We start from the raw sequence: 18,364 nt of genomic DNA on the forward strand, positions 1-18,364 counted from the left end.
AAATCATATTCCTGTGCTGATACAATATTTCTTACACAGAAGCTTCTCTAATACCATGCCAACAAATGTCACTAATGATACAACTTAATTTATACTTAGACTGTTCCACACAGACAGTCTGATCTACTTACTCATTGTACAGCATTCAGGACAGAAATGCATACATTTGAGTTACAAAAAGCTGCTAGGTGCAGTGGAATGCTCTCCAGTGAAGGAGACTCCACAGCTTCTCTGGGCAGCCTGTGCCAGTGCTCTGTCACCTCCAAGGTAAAGATGTTTTTCCTCATATTCAGAAGGAACATTCTGTGCTGCAGTTTGTGCCCATTGCCCCCTGTCCTGTCGCTGGGCACCACTGAAAAGAGCCTGGCCCCGTCCTCTTGACACTCACCCTTAAGATATTTGTAAACATTGATGAGGCCCCCTCTCAGTCTTCTCTTCTCCAGGCTGAACAGGCCCAGCTCCTTCAGCCTTTCCTCACAAGGAAGGTGCTCCAGACCCTTCATCATCCTTGTATCGCCCCGCTGGGCCCTCTCCAGCAGTTCCCTGACTCTCCTGAACTGGGGAGCCCAGAACTGGACACAGCACTCCAGATGGAGCCTCACCAGGGCAGAGCAGAGGGGGAGGACAACCTCACCTGACCTGCTGGCCACACTCCTCCTGATGTATCCCAGGATCCCATTGGTCTCCTTGGCCACCAGGGCACACTGCTGGCTCATGGCCAGCTTGCTGTCCACCAGCACTCCCAGGTCCTTCTCCACAGAGCTGCCTCCCAGCAGGCCAGCCCCAGCCTGTACTGGTGCGTGCGGTTGTTCCTCCCTAGGTGCAGGACCTCACACTTGCCTTTGTTGAACTTCATGAGGTTCCTCTCCATCCAGCTTTCCAATGTGTCTAGGTCTCACTGAATGGCAACACAACACACTGATTTATCAGCCACTCCTCCCAGTTTTGTATTAAAGCAAACTTGCTAAGGGTACATTCTTTCCTTCATCCAGGTCATTGATGACTAAGTGAAACAGGACTGGATTCAGTATTGACCCCTGGAGAACACCGCCAGCTACAGGTCTCCAGCTAGACTTTGTGCCGCTGATCACAGCCCTCTGAGCTCTGCCATTCAGCCAGCTCTCAATCCACCTCACTGTCCACCCATCTGACCCACAGTTCTTGAGCTTACCTGTGAGAATGTTACGGGAGACGGTGTTCAAAGCCTTGCTGAGGTCAAGGCAGACAACATCCACTGCTCTCACTCTATCTACCCAGCCAGCCATTCCATCACATAATAAGCTATCAGGTTGGTCAGGCATGATTTCCCCTTGGTGAATCCATGTTGACTACTCCTGATAGCCTTCTTTTCCTCCACATACTTAGAGATGAGCTGTTCCATGACCTTTCCAGGGAAGGAAGTTAGTCTGACCAGCCTGTAGTTTCCCAGGTCCTCCTTTTTGCCTTTTTTGAAGACTGGGGTGATGTTGGCTTTCCTCTAGTCCTCAGGTAACTCTCCTGTCTTCCATGACCTTTCAAAGATAATGGAGAGTTGCTCAGCAATAACATCTGCCAGCTCCCTCAGCACTTGGGGTTGCATCCCATTGGGGCCCATGGACTGGTGGGAGTTAAGTTTGCTTAAGTGGTCTCTAACATGATCCTCCTCAACCAAGGGACTTCCTGTCTTGCTTCCAGGGTCTGGAATACCTGAGGGGTGACCTTGGCAGTAAAGACTGAAGCAAGGAAGGCATTCAATAACTCCATCTTCTCTGTGTCCTTTGTCACAAAGGCATCCACATCATTCAGGCCCACATTTTCCCTTGAGCCTGGAGGAAGAGATGCTTTAATATTAACCACCTCCCTTGGACCCCACTACCTTCCAGAACCCTAACCCATAGGATTCTTCCAAGTAGGTCCTTGAAGAGGCCAAAGGTAGCTCTCCTGAAGTCCAGGGTTGCAATCCTACTTATTGTCCTGCTTTGTCCACACAAGATCCTTAACTCCACCATCTTATAGTCACTGCTGCCAAGGCTGTCTCCAGCTTTCACATCACCAACCAGTCCTTCTTTCTTTGGGAGTACAAGGCCCAGGAGCACACCTCACCTCATTGGTTCCTCTACCACCTGCATCAAAAAGCTATCTTCAATGCTCTGCAGGAACCTCTTGAGCTGTCTGTGCCTAGCTGTGTTTGTTGTCTTTCCAGCAGATATCAGAGTGGTTGAAGTCCCTCATGAGAACTGGTGCCTGTGATCATGAGGCTACCTCTGATTGTCTGTAGAATGCTTCATCGACTTCCTCTTCATAATCAGGCTGCCTGTAGCAAACACCCACAATAGTGTCTCCCATGTTGGCCTGCCCCTTAGTCTTTACCTATAAGCTCTCAACTTGTTCTGCATCCACCCCTACAGAAAGCTCAATACATTCCAGTTGCCCCTTCACATAAAGAGCAACTCCACCACCTCTCCTTTCTGGCCTGTCTTTCCTAAAAAGTGCATAGCCATCCATGACAGCATTCCAGCCATGAAAGCTATCCCACCATGCCTCTGTAATAGCAATGAAATCATGGCCCAGCGACTGCACACAGATCTCTCATTCTTCCTGATTTTATTCCCCATGCTGGGTGTGGGTGTACAGGCATTTCAGAGAGGTAATGGAGCATGCAGGTTTCCCAGAAGAGGTGAAAGAGCATCTACCATGGCCACACACACCCTTGAGGTGGCTGGCCTTCTGGCACTCATCTTGGGAGGCAGCTAAGGAAAGTATATGGTTGCTGTGGTTGGCCTGCTTTATTTCCCAGGTGGATGTGATGGCCTGAGCATTGCCACTTTGGACCCCTCCCCCTGAGTCCTTCAGTTTAAAGCCTGTTCCCCAAAACTGGCCAGCCAGCTGCCAAAGATCCCCTTGTCTCTCCTAGACAGACAGATTCCATCATTCCCTAACATGCTATAGTCAAATGGCCCATTGTCATAGAAGCCAAAACCCTCACAATGGCAGCAGCCACGAAGCCAGAAGTTGATGTGCATTATACACCTATTTCTGCTGCACCCTTTCCTTTTACTGGTAAAACAGAAGAAAAAATAACTTGGGCACCAACATTTTTTACTTGTACCCCCAGAGCTTTGTAGTCTTCCTTGATTCTGCCCAGATTCTGTCTTGTGATCTCATTCAAGCCCACAAGAAAGAACAGCAGTGGATACTAATCTGTGCTCTTGACATGTTGTGGCACCCTCTCAACAATGCCTTGGACTCTAGCTCCTGGTAGGCAGCATACCTCACATGAAACCCTGTCAGGCTGGCAGATGGGCTCCTCATGCCTCTTAACAGACAGTCACCCACTACAAACACTCAACGTTTCTTTTTGTGGTATTCAGGGTGAGCTGCTAGTGTAGTTTCTCCTTGTAGACCTTGCTCATGGGTGTCTATAGCTTTCAAACCTTCATACCTGGTTTTAATTGTGATTCTAGAGGGTGGGGACTGAAGCAGAGTCCTGCTTCTGTCAGTCACTAGGGTCCAAGTTACCTCATTTTCTGTGGTGTCTGCTACCACAGGACCATGGTTCTGAAACCACCTATCTGACTCCGTCTTGGTCCCCTCTAATACTGCACAGCCTTTTAACTGTTTCCTGCAACTTGACCACCTGTTGTAACAGATCATCAACCTGTGTACACCTGAGGCAGGTACTTACCTGCTCTTCAGAAGAGTCTGGGCACTCGTTGCCACCTAGTGTCTGTACTGAAGTTCCATCAGTTCCATCACCTGCCTATGCACTTCCTATATCAGCTGCACTTCCTTCAATATGAGTCAGCAGTGTGCCCTGCACCCAAGAGGGGAAACTGCATCTTGGTGTGCATATAACACAGTATAACCGCAGGTCAAAAGAGATGGTTATCCTGCTATGTTCAACATTGGGGCAGTGTCACCTTGAGTACTGTGTGCAGTTCTGGGCTCCACAATTTCAGAAGAATGTTAAGGTACTCAAATGCATTCAGAGGAGGGCAACAAAGGAGATGAAAAGGTTGGGAAGAATGTCCTAGAAGAATAGGTAAGGATTTTGGGTTTGTCTAGCTTGAAGAAAAGGAGGCTGAGGGGAGACCTTATTGCTCTACAGTTTCCTGAGGAGAGGAAGCGCGGGCAGTATCCAATGACAGGAAGCACGGGAATGGTTCAAAGCTGCACCAGGGGAGGTTCAGACTGGGCGTTAGGGAGCATTTATTTGCTGAGAGCTTGGTCAAACACTTGAACAGGCTTCCTGGAGAGGTGGTCGATGACCCAAGCCTGTCAGTGTTTAAGAGACATTTTGGGCAATGCCTTTGATAATATCCTTTAACTTTTGATCAGCCCTGAAGCAGTCAGGCAGTTGGACTAGATGATTGCTGTAGGTCCCTTCCAACTGAACTATTCTGTTCTAATCTATTCTACTCTACTTATCATATAATGGACAAGTTCTTAGAGTATTGCCAATAAACATTTTTTTCTAAATAACCATATAAGTGTTGAGTCAGAGACAATAGATTTTATACACTTACAACAGAAAAATTCCTAAAATACCAAGTAGCTACATTCCTTGTTATGACCAACTGCAAAATTTAAATATTAATATTTTAATATTAATAATCTCCCAAAACAGCCAGCCAAAAATATTTTTAGAAGATGAGTAATTCAACAGTATTACATGGTACAATAAGTTACAATTTGACAACCCTGCCTGAATAAAAGTTCAACCTCCTACTTTTTCTAAAGTAAATTGCATCCTCAATTTGTACAACTGAATAGTGAAAACTGCCTTCATTAAAAGTCTAATGACTTGCCTTGTTGCCTTTTCATTTACCTTTTCTATCAGGCTGAGTGCTTATTTCTCTAACACAAAGGGGTAAATACTGTTGATCTCACTGAACAAACACAATACTCTTATGCACTTGATCCAGCTGTACTTCTACAATAGGACTTTTTCTTTTTTCTTTTTTTTACCACTTTGTCAGAAGAACAAAGAAGCAGACAAAAAAACCAAGCCAAACCACAAACCTGTTTCTTGCTTTTTTAACATGATCAGAAAAAATACCTTGAGCAAAGTTCAATTCAGGCAGAAATATATGCACCAGTCTTCAAGAATTCCATTCCTGGGTGTTTGCTATGGGACTCAATTGATTTTGTGGTAAAAGCTGTAAAATTAAAGTTATAATTGGGATATAAGTATAAGATTGAAGTCTATCCAATAATTGCCACCATGCTGTAGCAGGGTATGGGGCTGCACACACCCCCAGAACCCTGTCAGTAAATTCCTGGGTGGTGCAAGAGCTTCCCAGCTAGTCTTTGCATAGAGGAGACTTGAAACAGAGTGCATGACAGCCTTCAGCCAGCTTCACAATGAAACTTCTAACTGTTACAGGTAGGAATTTCAAACAGTCCTGGAGTTTCTCTGAGCAGGCCCTGCTCTGCCTAGGACCTTTTGATAGGCACCACCTGTGTGCTTCAATGCATATATTATTTATGCATAGGTTTTTTTTATTATGCATGTACTAAAAATGCATCTACCTTGGACAAAGAATTTGGTAGGTCCACTGACACTTCCAGGCAGTTTCTGATGCAAAACTGACCAAACTGTATCCAGATACAATTGTACTCAGTCAGTAGAAACCTTTTGTGCAGATACAGAGAGAGTCATACAGAACAGTCTTTTTTTTACATAATTAAGGTAGGAGACATTTTGTGTACCATTTAAATTAATCAATCTAAACAAGTCATCCAGATGCTGGGGTGGTCACTCAGGACTACAGGCCAAATGGGTTTTAAGAAATGAGTGAAATAACAGCACAGGTAGTCTAACCTTATGCAGGTAAACACATTGCTGCAAGGATTCTTGCAGTGGAGGCTCCTGCAACCACCCAGAAAGCAAACATCTTGTTTGAGAGACTGGTTTCCCCTTAGGAATGGTATATCATGCCCAGTTGCCATCTCTTTTTTGACAAAAAAATCAGTCTGTGAGCATCTATCTCTACAACAGTTTCCAGTGGCTAAAAGGAGATTCAAGAAAACTTGAGTATTCACACCAAATACGTCATCCTGTTTCAAAATACATTGCTTACAAGGAATAGTAAATGTCTTTTTGAAAGTGCAAGACAAAGAGGTGACAGTATCACTACTGTGCAGAAGGATGAGTACTATTTTTGACTTAGAATTTCTCTCCACTGCATCCAGGGCAGTCTTTAAAAAAACCATGCTAAAACAAAAATTTAAAAAGAGCAGAAAATTAAGTTACTGAATTTGAACCCTTGTATGTTCCACCACAAAAGCTGTATGCATAGCATTTCCTCTAGTTTAGGTATTAGAAGGAAATATTAGTCATGTATATCAGCTTCTCTGCCATAATAAAAAAAAATATTAAAAAAAGGAAAAGCATGCATCACTGACATTTAATAACACAATACCTTTCACATCATATGTTGAATAATAAATGCCACATCAAAGGAAGAGACTCACAATATAGATCAGAGTAGCTAGGCTCTGCCTAAAGGCCAAACACTCCTACAGGATGTGTTCATTCCCTTTGGTAAGAATACTGGATGTACATGACAACAGTACATAAAGGCCAGCACAATTAATACACCTAACTCTGTCTCTGTTTCTTAAGCTCTAAAAATGTTGCATGACCCTGGCCAAAAAATTTATTCTCTAGAAGTCAGAAAAAAAGCATCTACAAGGGCACTGACGCTTGAATGAGACAGTGGCACGAGGTGAGTAGCTAACTTCCCATATCAAAGTTGAATTACCCTCTGCTTTTTTATATGACAATCTAAAAATACTTAGTACATGGTCACATTAGTACTTTACACAACCACATATTTAGCTATACAAAGAGTGTCATTAAATTCAAAAGGATGAGTCACATTTATAAAATTACAGTGGTGTGTATAAATAATTTTATAGCTTTTTCTTATGTTTGCTTTAATGTTTTAACTTTAAAACACATGAGAACCAATTCCATTTAAACTACCTGAGTATCCAGTGGCTGCAATATACTATACATAAAAATCTCTCTTTTTATGTGTAGTATAGTCTCAGAAACTGACATAGTCAAACTGATACCGTGCTTTATGTAACGCTGATCTTAGAAAAAATTTGTATTTACATTAATATGTATGAACAACTTCATGTGAGTGTAACTAGACTACTGAGTAAGCATGTAGTGAATTGTTTTCAGAATTAGTTTCAAGCTAGTACATACTGAAAACATATAAAACTATAAACCATCAGCAGCATTTTGTATTCTAATTCAGACATAGGCACTTATGCTTTGGTACGCTCTGGCAAATCAGAAAGCTGTCCAGGCTTCCATTTGGCATTCTACTTCCTTTCTCACTAGGCATTTTTGATCACATTGCATTAGGTTGATTTCTAGTAATTTATAATCTCGCATAAGTGCTTCTAGTTGAATCTATGGAATTATTACTCAAGAATGAATCCCTGAGCATTCGTCAATCCAACGTTTGCTGTAACAATGTGCTCCTACAATTAGGATAACGTATACAAAATACTCAATGTGCTTTTACATCCAAGTCTGTGCAAAAAATTAGCCCCTTTCTAAACTAAGCAACAAAAAGCTAAACAGTTATTTCAAAACCATTTGCATTCCTTTTGTTACTCGAGCAGCACCACAGTAATGAGAAAAGATGATAATAATTGTCTGTGGATAATAGACAATTTTCCTTCTTAGGAAAAGCTTAAATAAATGGTGAATGTGCTCAATTAATTATTACCTAGGGTAGTGGTACAGGGTAGTGTTTTAAAGATAGCAGTTATAGATCCTAGTAGATAAAAAACTACTAAGATTTCCTGATAATGAAACTCTGGGAGAAGAATTATGTATGCTACAATTGCATTTTAGGAGTTTCACAGTACTATGGGATATCTTTTCAATATTGGATATAGTTTCAATGCTAAAGTTACATTCTCATGTTTATTGTAGTTGGCATCTACAGAAGCTGGAAATCTGGTGGGTTCTTTAGGATAGCCAGAAGTTTAAATTCTTTCAACTGGCAGCACTTTTATTAGGTAGTTATTTAGAAATCAGTTCTTATATGTATAGAGATACTCTTCCACACACAAACAAATCTACCTCTTCACCACAAACATCAGAAGCTTGTGTAAGTGAATTCAAGCAGGAAATTCTGAAACTGCTAGATGCTTTCCAATTTATTTCTTTGCTCTTTTGTGTTTGGTGTTCTGATTGTTTTTCATATGAAACCAGAAAAAATAAGAAAGAAAATGGTTTCTGTGTAGTATCCATCTGGATAAGAAGCAAAAGCATTAAATATTCTGGGGGTGGGGGTGGGGCATGGGGAACCAAACCAAAGAAAAAGGCCTTGAAACACAACACCTTTTTGTTGTTACTATACAAAGGATATTATTACTCTTGGTTTTCAGTAATGTTTGAAAAAGTAACTATATGGTAAGAATAAGGTCTGTATTACCTGTTTCAAAATGGTTGACAGCACTTTTCTATTTCTTTCCATCCTGACCTATTCTGTGCATTCTTGCAGAATATTTTTTCTCTTAAATGATTTATCTTAGCCATGTTCCACTACACAGACCTTGGTTGTCCTTTTGTGTTTGTCTATGCCTTCCAGTTGCCTAGTGTAAATAACAGAAAGGACTAGAGCACTTACAGCTCCTCATCCAGTTTTGCAGGTTCATTGAAGTTTCAATGCTTAAAACAACATTTGTTTAAGCATCCATCCATGCTCAAATTTTTGTGCAGAAATCGAGAGAAATCAAATTAGAATCCAAAGCATCTAGGATGGAATTACACATATCAGAGAATACTGTTATGTTTCAAAGTGTTCTGTTTACTGTAAAGTATTTTTTGTTCCTGTTGGAAATTTGGAGATGATCATCCTCTGACAATTCTGAAGTCATTTAGACATCTTATCTGCAGTGTACTACTTCTGAACTGTATCATACCTTTAGGAAAACACCTGATGGCATTCTTTCTTGAAAAGCCAGTATCAGAACCTTCCCAAGTTATTCCTGGCTGCATCCAAAGCAGCAATAAATAATTTTCTCTGTTATATGTTATAATCACTGTTCTTTCTTGGTTTCATTTAGTTCTGTAGATAAAAGGAGCAACCAATGCCAGGCCCGTCAAATAATGCAAGACCTACTGCCTATATAATGTGTTTAAGAGAGAGGGACAGAGGACAAGAGGGACAAAGATAATTAAGATGATGAACAAGTCATCCTGAAAACAGATGGCAGGAAAAGTTTGAAAGCATACTTTGGGGACTAGGAGCAGTACAACTTGTGCTGCATTCATTTTTTTCATGTGTCACTTCTAGGACCTGAATTCAGTATCATGAACTCCATAACTTTGTAAGAAAACATAATAATAAAAATGTTTCTTATGACATCAGTCATAAAATATTAATTTCCTGGAATGCTAGCTTTATGTACATGCATATCTACACTTTGATCTAAAACTTCCATTCACAAAAATTTGCTTTTTAAGGGTACTGTTATTAATTTCTTCTTGAGTAGTTAATTCCTCTCTCTCAGTACCTGAATGTCTACTAGACCACCCAAGTGCATGTTAAGACTGAGTATTTTGAAAACATAGCAACTTTTTTCCTTTTCTTTTGTTTTCCTTTGTCAATTTCCTTTATGTGTGTTCTGTCTCAAGTGCTTCCAGTACTGATCCTGTGTTTTCTAGGCAGAAGAAACAAGTTACTGCTCAATAAACACTTGCATTCTAAGCTGTAGTTGAAATTTATGTTAGATGATGAACAAAAATGCAAATCACTTGAGCTCTTACTATTTACATAGTAATATATGTATCATATATAATACTAAAAAATACTAAAAAATAATATATGTAATATAATAACAAAATAAAAAACAATAAGCTGGCTTATTTTTGCATGTTGTGTATGTTTATTCAATATTGGACTGTAATAAATACTGAATATATGGAGTAACATCACTGAAGCTCAAATTCAAGTAATGTGATACAAAAGATCCTTCATTTCTTTCCTGTGTTCCCTCAGTGTGCTTTCTTGTTGGAATGATTCTAGCATGGAAATAAGCAAGAGCACAGAAATCATGAATTTAACTTTGTGTATTTTCTTGATTTCTTCTAAAAGTTAGTGGGAAAACTAATCAAATTCCCAATTCTCAGGTGTTGGTCATATCTCCAGACTAAGTCACATCTCCAAACTGAGCACAATGCATAAAAATCAAAGCGATATTGAAATGCTTTGTTTTGACTAGATGAGACCAAGTGAATTCAAGCTTTTTCAAATCTGTATCATATACCTGTCTGTGCAGGCTGTATTTAAAGCTATTGCCATGAAAAAGCTCTTTTGTATCATCTGATGTACTGTGCTGTCAGCAGCAGTGCTAAAATGCACCTTAACTTCTAAATAAAGGGCTGAATTCTCCAGGGCTGTCAACAGATCACTTTTAAAAACATTAGCTCATATAAAAGATAACCTTTGACTAGTTCTAAGTAAACCACTGTTTATCAAAGAAATTGTTATTTAAGATACAATTATTTTCTTAAACCATCTCTTCATCCTTATAGAAAAATTAAGCTACTGAAAGTACGGTAGCTTTTGGTTTTTTTCTGCTAAGAGGGCCAGTGACAAAATCCAATAGAAAGAGATATCAGAAAATTTGGTCAAATAACAAGTGACGTTCTATTCCCCCTAAAGTCACAGCAATGCACCTACCTAATGCTATGAATTCTGTGTATCCATCAAGACTTGTTCAGGCTGCCTTTCTAAGCTAATTTATTTAAACAATGCTCTTCTCTATTGCCACTGTCAGTGACTGGTCCATCGTTTTTCTGAGTTAACATGTTTGATCATTGTTAGCAACCCGACCACAATCCTGCCATATTAAAAAACAGTCAAGCTAGTGGGAAAGTAGGTCAAGGACTCTGCCTTCTCTCACTTCCCACCTTTTCATCTCTCTGTCCTTGGTCACTGCAATTTGTTTGCTCAGAAGCCAGATTGTAAACCAAAATCCTGCAAGTCCTATCCTAAAAATTATTACACACTACTCTTTTAATCAATGCACGTAACAAAGGAAAGCAATGCCCCCAGAAAGAATAGCCCAAACATCAGTGGGAAACACTGCTCCCCACATCAGGTGATGTAATGAGGTATACAGTCAATTCCCCCCCCCCAGCAGGTCAGGTGGTGTGTTTGCCTGTCCCCACAATTACCTCAAAGCATATAGCTGAAACCAAGCAGCCTCACAGCCTTCCCCAGTTCCCTCTGATCTTATCCTGTTAATTAGTGAACATAACCCCAGTGAGTCGAGTGGTACAGAGCACAATCACAGAAAAGTGGGAAACAGGCTACCAAAGAGGCACTACATTCACCCATGCCTTTTCTTTCTTCTTATTATATCCATACCTTTTATTTCTTCATCTTTCCTACTGCCCAGCAGTCTGCTATAACAATTTCATTACCAAGAAATACATGCAAGGTCCAATTCACAGAGACTACCATTTTAACTACACACTCTTGTCTGTTGTAATAATTCTGCCTCTATTTCCAAACTGAATTAGTCTGTGATAATTTAAAAAAGATGTTGGGGTTCCTCCAACCACCATCTTTTAGCATGAATGTCAATTTTACTTTATTCATCCATGTCATCACAAATGAATTCATTTAATCTTCAGAAACATGTTGACCGATACAACACAAGTTGATTTCCCTCATATTATACACCAACAGCAGACAACCACATGGATACCACATTTATGCAACTATGGGGGATTACATAGGCTTGACTGCTGCCTCAGATATTTATATTTGCCTGTGAATGATATGAACATGTGTTAGAGTAATAAAAACATATGTGACTATAAACTCTATAAATGCTTATGTTCATAGCTTATGTATAGCTTTCTATGCTTATGTTCATTACCAACTCAAACCTTGATTTCTCAATGAATAAAAAATTGGAAAGAAAACCTGTTTGAAAATAATGAACAAAGCAGCAAAGAAAATGTTTATGTAAGATGACACAGTAAGCACATATCATAATCCAGTGTCCTGGTTTCAGCTGGGACAGAGTTAATTTTCTTCTTAGTAGCTGGTGCAGTGCTGTGGTTTGGATTTGGTGTGAGAACAGTGTTGATAACACACCAATGGTTTTAGTTGTTGATGTTTATACTAAGTCAAGGACTTCTCAGTTTCTCAGGCCCTGCCAGAGAGAGGGCTGGAGGGACACAAGAATCTGGGAGGGGACAGAGCCAGGACAGCTGACCCCAACTGGCCGAAGGGGTATTCCATACCATGGGACATCATGTTGAGTATATAAACTGGGGGGTGGGGGGTGGCCAGGGCCTGCCAATCAGTGACAGGGAACTGGCTGTGCATCATCCCTCTCTGACATTCTTAGCAGCCCTTCAGCTCACAACATTATGTGCTTTTATATGCTATGAATCTGTCATAGCATATAGTATGTTCAAATTAATAAGCTCTTACTTTCCAGCATGATGTTTATGTAAGTTATGTAGCCATCTCCACTGTTTAAAAACTTAAACGTCCAAGCTAAAGGTGGGACACAGGCCTTCATCATTTAACAAACATCCTTTTCTTTCTTAGGTAGCAGTTCTAAAGTAAAAACAACAGCTGTTGAAATATTTTTTCCATAGCCTGTGTGTACTTATGAGCACATAACACTGTGAGCAACAGCCTCAGTTTCTCATTGTTTTTCTAAAAAAAAGACTAAAATATTACATGACATTTTCATGACAAAGAGTGCAATTATTAGACTGTTGCTCCTTGACACATTGTTTCTTTTTGCTCCCACAGTGCAGTGTAACATGAAGTGGAATATGCGGTCTGGCAAGATGGCATCAAGTAGGTCATTTATGATGTCCAGTTTTGCTTCTTCTCTGCTGTTACTGTGATGAAAAATTAAAAAAAAATGATAACAGAACATTATTTTTATATATTTATGAAACCAGAATATTATGTTTTAAAATATCCACAATATGTGTGTTAAAGAAGCTATGTGTTGCAGGTGTTGAGTAAAGTAAAATAAGGATTTGTATACAACATTGTTTTCTTATGAAGTCCCTTTGCTTTGCAAGTTGGGAATATTTTTAATCGGGCCCACCTCTTACTGATTAAAAGCAGGCCATTAAAACCACACAAACTTATTAACAACCAGAAACAGGTCAAAAAATGCTGGTAATAAAAGGAGACCTTTTCTGTGCACAGATAATTGAAACATGGCATGATAGCCTTTGGTGATGAGGCTGGACATATAACAGAAGGCAGGGGAGCCCTGTGGTTACCATTTACTTGATATACAAGACAGAACACCAGCTTCTTTCCCTGACAAATAGCTCTTCAGAGTGAACAGGAATAAAAAAAAACCAGTGGTAGTGTTTAATGGGTTGGAGAAGGGAGATTTCTGTGTGTGTGTGTCAGTACAGTCAGCATATAACACTTTGAATACCCAGAGGCTTCCATACTCTTGAATAACAAGGTGCTAGTTTTAAATATAAGTGTTTTTCAGAATAGAAATTTCAAGTACCTTGCTCAAGATCACACAGGAAAGCTATATCTGAACAGATAATAACTCAGTATTTGTGATTATGTGCTTTAATCACAGAATGTCTTTCCCTCCTGAAATGTCTCCCAAAAGTATACCTTGCAGATAGTCTAGGGACCAGTGCTATAAGTCAAAGAGATTCATAATTACAGCCTGTGTTTGACAGAATACCTTGAGGATGTTTGCTCATCTACAAACAAATGTAACCTAGAAGCTAACAAACTCTTTTGGTTCATCCAAATCAGTGCACAAGCATTTGAAATTAGTCCATAAAATGGTTTTCAATCACAGAACCATTGAGCACTGTAGAAAGCAATTGGGGAGGAGGAAACTCAAGTCCTGTGGAAAACCCTCTGAGGCTCTAAGCATCACAAAAGGCAATGCTTTCACTCGCAGACCTCTGGCCTCTCCTGGTGTGATTCATCTCACTAACATAGATCTCTAAAAGTTAAACACGCAAAGCTGAGCTAGGCTTCACACCATGCACAAAGACTGTGGAAGGAAAGTCTATTTGACTTACCTTATGCAAAGCTAGTGACATGCCCAGAAAATAATTTAATACACAAGTTGCCTGCCCCAGACAAGAAGAGGATAGCTTTTTTTTCCCTACCCGCATTAGGATAGACATAAAGCCCAATTAATAAGCAGTTACACTAATTTCCTAGATGCCATGTGCATGAAATAATACAGCAGCTTATCATCATCACTCCCACATTATGTACCTGTATAGAAACACTTGCATCTACACCAGTCACTCCCTATACAGGCATAACAAATGCAAGTCCATACAGAAGTAGTTTATCATTTTCAAACTTACCACCAGTCCAGCTACTTTTCTTTTGGGTTTTAGTTTTCTTCACATGCTGAAGATCTTCCTACCTGCAAGGGAGGAGAAATGTTAACAGTATGAGTTACCATTTTTTGCTGTCTCAGGGACTTGGAACCCAGTTAAAAGCAGCAAGAACAGCTATTCAAGTGGAAGGCTAGCACATCATTACATTATTTCCCAAGTTCCATTAAAAAAGCACAGATCAAACCTGCTCTAAAAGGGCTTGTAAGCAAAACTAAGTAACTCCCTGCAAGTAATGGTAGAAGAGAAGGGTGGTGTTTTAAACACTATCACATCATAATGAGATTCTACTTTAGTCATGTAGAAGAACATCCTTTAGGACAATCAATTTTTTTTTCCATGTCGAAGGAAAAACTAAAAGGTGTTCAGAAACATGTTCAGAAGTCACAAGGAGCTGGGTGCTGCTTGGGTTAGTTTTTGCTGAATGCAAATTAATAACATATTACTATTACATTATGCTCTATTTTGTTTTCAGGCAAAATGTTAATGTTAGACTGCTTCAAGGAGCAACACTTAAAGAAGCACTGCCAATCCATTATGTGCTGGCATGGATTGCTAGCCTTTTCTGTCTGTCCTGGTTTCAGCTGGGATAGAGTTAATTTTATTTTTAGTAGCTGGTGCAGTATTGTGGTTTGGATTTGGTGTGAGAACAATACTGATAACACATTGATGTTTTTAGTTGTTGCCAGGTAATGCTTATACTAAGTCAAGGACTTCTTAGTTTCTCAGGCCCTGCCAGTGAGAGGGCTAGGGGTTCACAAGAAATTGGGAGGTGACACAACCAGGACAGCTGACCCGAATTAGCCAAAGAGGTATTTCACACAATGGACATCACGCTGAGCATATAAGCTCGGGGGGGTTGCCAGGGCCTGCCGATCATTTCTGGGGCACTGGCTGTGCATCAGTCAGTGGGTGGTGAGAAACTGTACTGTGCATCACTTATTTTCCTTCTTCCCTTCCCTTTGGATTTTGTTCCTCTCCCTCTCTCCCTCCTTTTCATTGTAACTATTATTGTTGTTATTATTATTGTTCTTTCATTTTTTTCAATTATTAAAATTTTATCTCAACCCTTGAGTTTTACATTCATTTCCAGTTTTCCTCACCATCCCTCTGGGTGAGCGGACAGTGAGTGAGCAGTTGTGTGGAACTTAATTACCGACTGGGATTAAACCATGACACTATCTCTTTTTTGGAAAAGCAGAAAACATCTAAAGTGTCCATTTCATATGGACCAATTTCCTCTGTCATTCTGTAAGATTCTCGATTCTGCGTTCAAAACCCAGCTGAAAATGTTTCTTTTCTGTACCCCATTAAGCTTAAATCTCTCAGATTTCAAAAAGAGGCATGTTTCTTCCTGTAATATTTTTTACAAGTTATCCATTTAATTGGTTTTGCCTTTGGGGACAGAATTTATGAGAGAAATGCAATAGAAAATAGATTTTGCTGGGCAAAACAAAATTATTATCACACACTAAATGTAAGGAAAATAGAGTATCTAAAATTATATATGATAAGCCCTATATGATATACCCTATACACCTAAAAGTTAGACATCAAAGTTTGAGTTCATCACCCCACAGTCTCTTAGTCAGTAAAGAGAAACAGGTATACTTGTTCTTTTTCATTTTAGACTCCTAACTAGGTATGAACCAGTCTTATGTGCTTATTTCTCTCTACCAACTATGAAGAACACTTTGGATGACTAGTGGAGTCTTACATGTCTCACAGTTAGACCTCTGGCAATGCACTTCTAAATGTGGGAAAGCTGCATCAATGAAATTACAAAGAACTTTGTAGAGAGATGGAGAGCCGTTGTGTATCTCAGAGCCTATGGAAGGTTCATGGCACTCCAGTTACACTTGAAATTTTGAGCTTCGTTTGGCCTCATTAGTGTGCTTCCAGCAGTTCTGGTAGTTGCACTCACACTGGAAGCAGTATTAGTCTGTACCTCTACCCCATGCTTCTCTGGGTTCGCTCTGGGTTCTCTATGTACCGTGCCCCATAAGTATAATGAAAAGCCAATGACTGGCTCCCATGTAGTTAAAGAAAACTGTATGGAAGTATTGTACTGATAAAAGAGGATGACAAATCCAAGTAAATTGGTATGCATACCAATCCAATTGTAGTATGGATAAAACTCTATCCCAGGCAGAAGGAGTACAAGAAGTTCATTAAGGTACACATCAATTATGCATTCCAGAACAGCCTAATTGTCCATATTATAGAGGTAGAAGAAGCATTCACAATACACTTTAGAGGTAGGCAACATTACAATATCATATTCTTAGTCATAATTATTCAAGAGCAAATGATCATATTTTCTGAAAAGGATGCTTGGATAGTCAGTTACTTTTGCTGTAAGTAGTTTAACAAGCACAAGAAGTGAATTAGCAAACTTGAAGATTTAAATCATTAAATTTCAATACAGATGAATCATCTGCATAAATATTATTTTGCATCAAATATACAGCTGGTCCCTAAAGAACAAGTAGCTACAGATAAATTGCTTTCAGCACAAGAAATTCAGCAGGATGATCAACTTGCAGTGGCTAAAGAAAGCTTGCAAACAGGCTGATAAAATATTCAAGAGGCTGCAGAGCTGTGCATTTCAGGGTTGAGATGTTTATTAACATAACTATCTTTGCATGCTCATCATCCTTCATTAGCAACGTAGCAAAATCCATAGCAATTTCAAGCAAGGTTATAACTTCACAAAAACTCTCCTTTTAGGATTAGTGGAAATAGAACATTAAGTAGGTAAAAATTCAGTTACCAACTTTTTCCATAGCTGAATCAAAATCCAGTGCATTTCTTTCAAGGCTCCAACAGTTCATTCACAACTTAAATGAAAATAGTGCCTGCCACAATTCAGTCCTTTCTAGTGGAGATGTCCAGAAGACCTCTGTCACAACAGGGCTGAACATTATTTTTGGTCCCGTTAGCTTGTTCATAAAAGCAAATTAAGAAATACTTTTCTTGAAGCCACTCCAAAATTGTCCAAGTCCTAAAGCTAAATCCCAGCTCCAGGCCTGAGCAGCAGAAGGTGGAGATCTCATGGGAAGGCAGCCTTTTCCCCAGCTGCAGAAACAGATCAACGAGATCAATCTGCTATCACACTGATGGGACTGATCCTCCCAACTAGACTATTAGAACACCTGAATCCCCCATTTACCTGCTGTACACTAAGACACACTCCAGCTAATGGAAATGTCTCTTCAAAAAGTTGTCATTTCACGCATATAACCTTACATTTCACTCTTCAGGTTATCTGAGCTGTGTCTGCATTAGCAAGTAGAGCACACCAGCAAGACTAGATTTATGCAGTGAGACAGCTGGCAACAATCACCCAACATTCCCATTATACACATCTCCAGGGATTTTTCCTGTAGATTTCTTAGTCAGTTTGGGAGGTTGAACAACCATTAACAATTCCAGATGTACTAGGTACAGTTCTGGAGCATATCTGGCATCCTTCTGAAAGGAATCCATTTTGTGTGCTCTGAGACTGCCCCAGGACACTCAACCAGCCTGTAGAAAGTGAAGATGCCTAAAAGATTCCCTGTAGCTGTATAGCCCGTGTCTCAGATAAAACTCTGATGTAAAGGCACCCTGAGAACAAGTCAAGTATCATTTTGATGATCAACAAGATCACTCAATCTGGAAATCACTCAACATAATTCTGAAGAAGAGTAAATATTATTATTGTATTCTAACAAAACCTAGTCATTAGATTTGAAAGCACATAACTAGAAATAATGTTTATTAATACCTGGTACTTTTTTCTTGGCTAAAGGATATTCTTTGTAATTCTTTCAGCTAACAGAGCAATAGGACTAGGTAACAGGGCAATTCTGTAGCTTTTTCAGTTAGGAATGTTCTTCTCAAATTTCTGAAAGGCTGGGATAGCTCTAGAACCGATTTCTTTTACATATTCCCTGGAAACACTATTAAACACAAATGCTGCTT

General features: G+C 39.7%; 1 long non-coding RNA gene across 2 annotated transcripts in view; it reads right to left on the minus strand.

Annotated features, from left to right (window-relative positions):
- Positions 1-9,892: 9,892 nt before the first annotated feature.
- Positions 9,893-18,364, minus strand: part of LOC114013257 (uncharacterized) — a 67,280-nt gene continuing 58,808 nt past the window's right edge. The window contains exons 5-6 of one of the 2 annotated variants that reach the window (XR_008746374.1): positions 14,366-14,427; positions 9,893-12,886 (exon numbers count right to left, since the gene is read on the minus strand). This is a non-coding gene — a long non-coding RNA (uncharacterized LOC114013257). Of the gene's footprint in view, positions 12,893-14,365; positions 14,428-18,364 lie in introns of both variants that reach the window. The other variant, XR_008746372.1, reaches the window with a different exon arrangement.

This window comes from Falco peregrinus, chromosome 3, assembly GCF_023634155.1.
Source record: "Falco peregrinus isolate bFalPer1 chromosome 3, bFalPer1.pri, whole genome shotgun sequence".
NCBI lineage: Eukaryota > Metazoa > Chordata > Aves > Falconiformes > Falconidae > Falco > Falco peregrinus.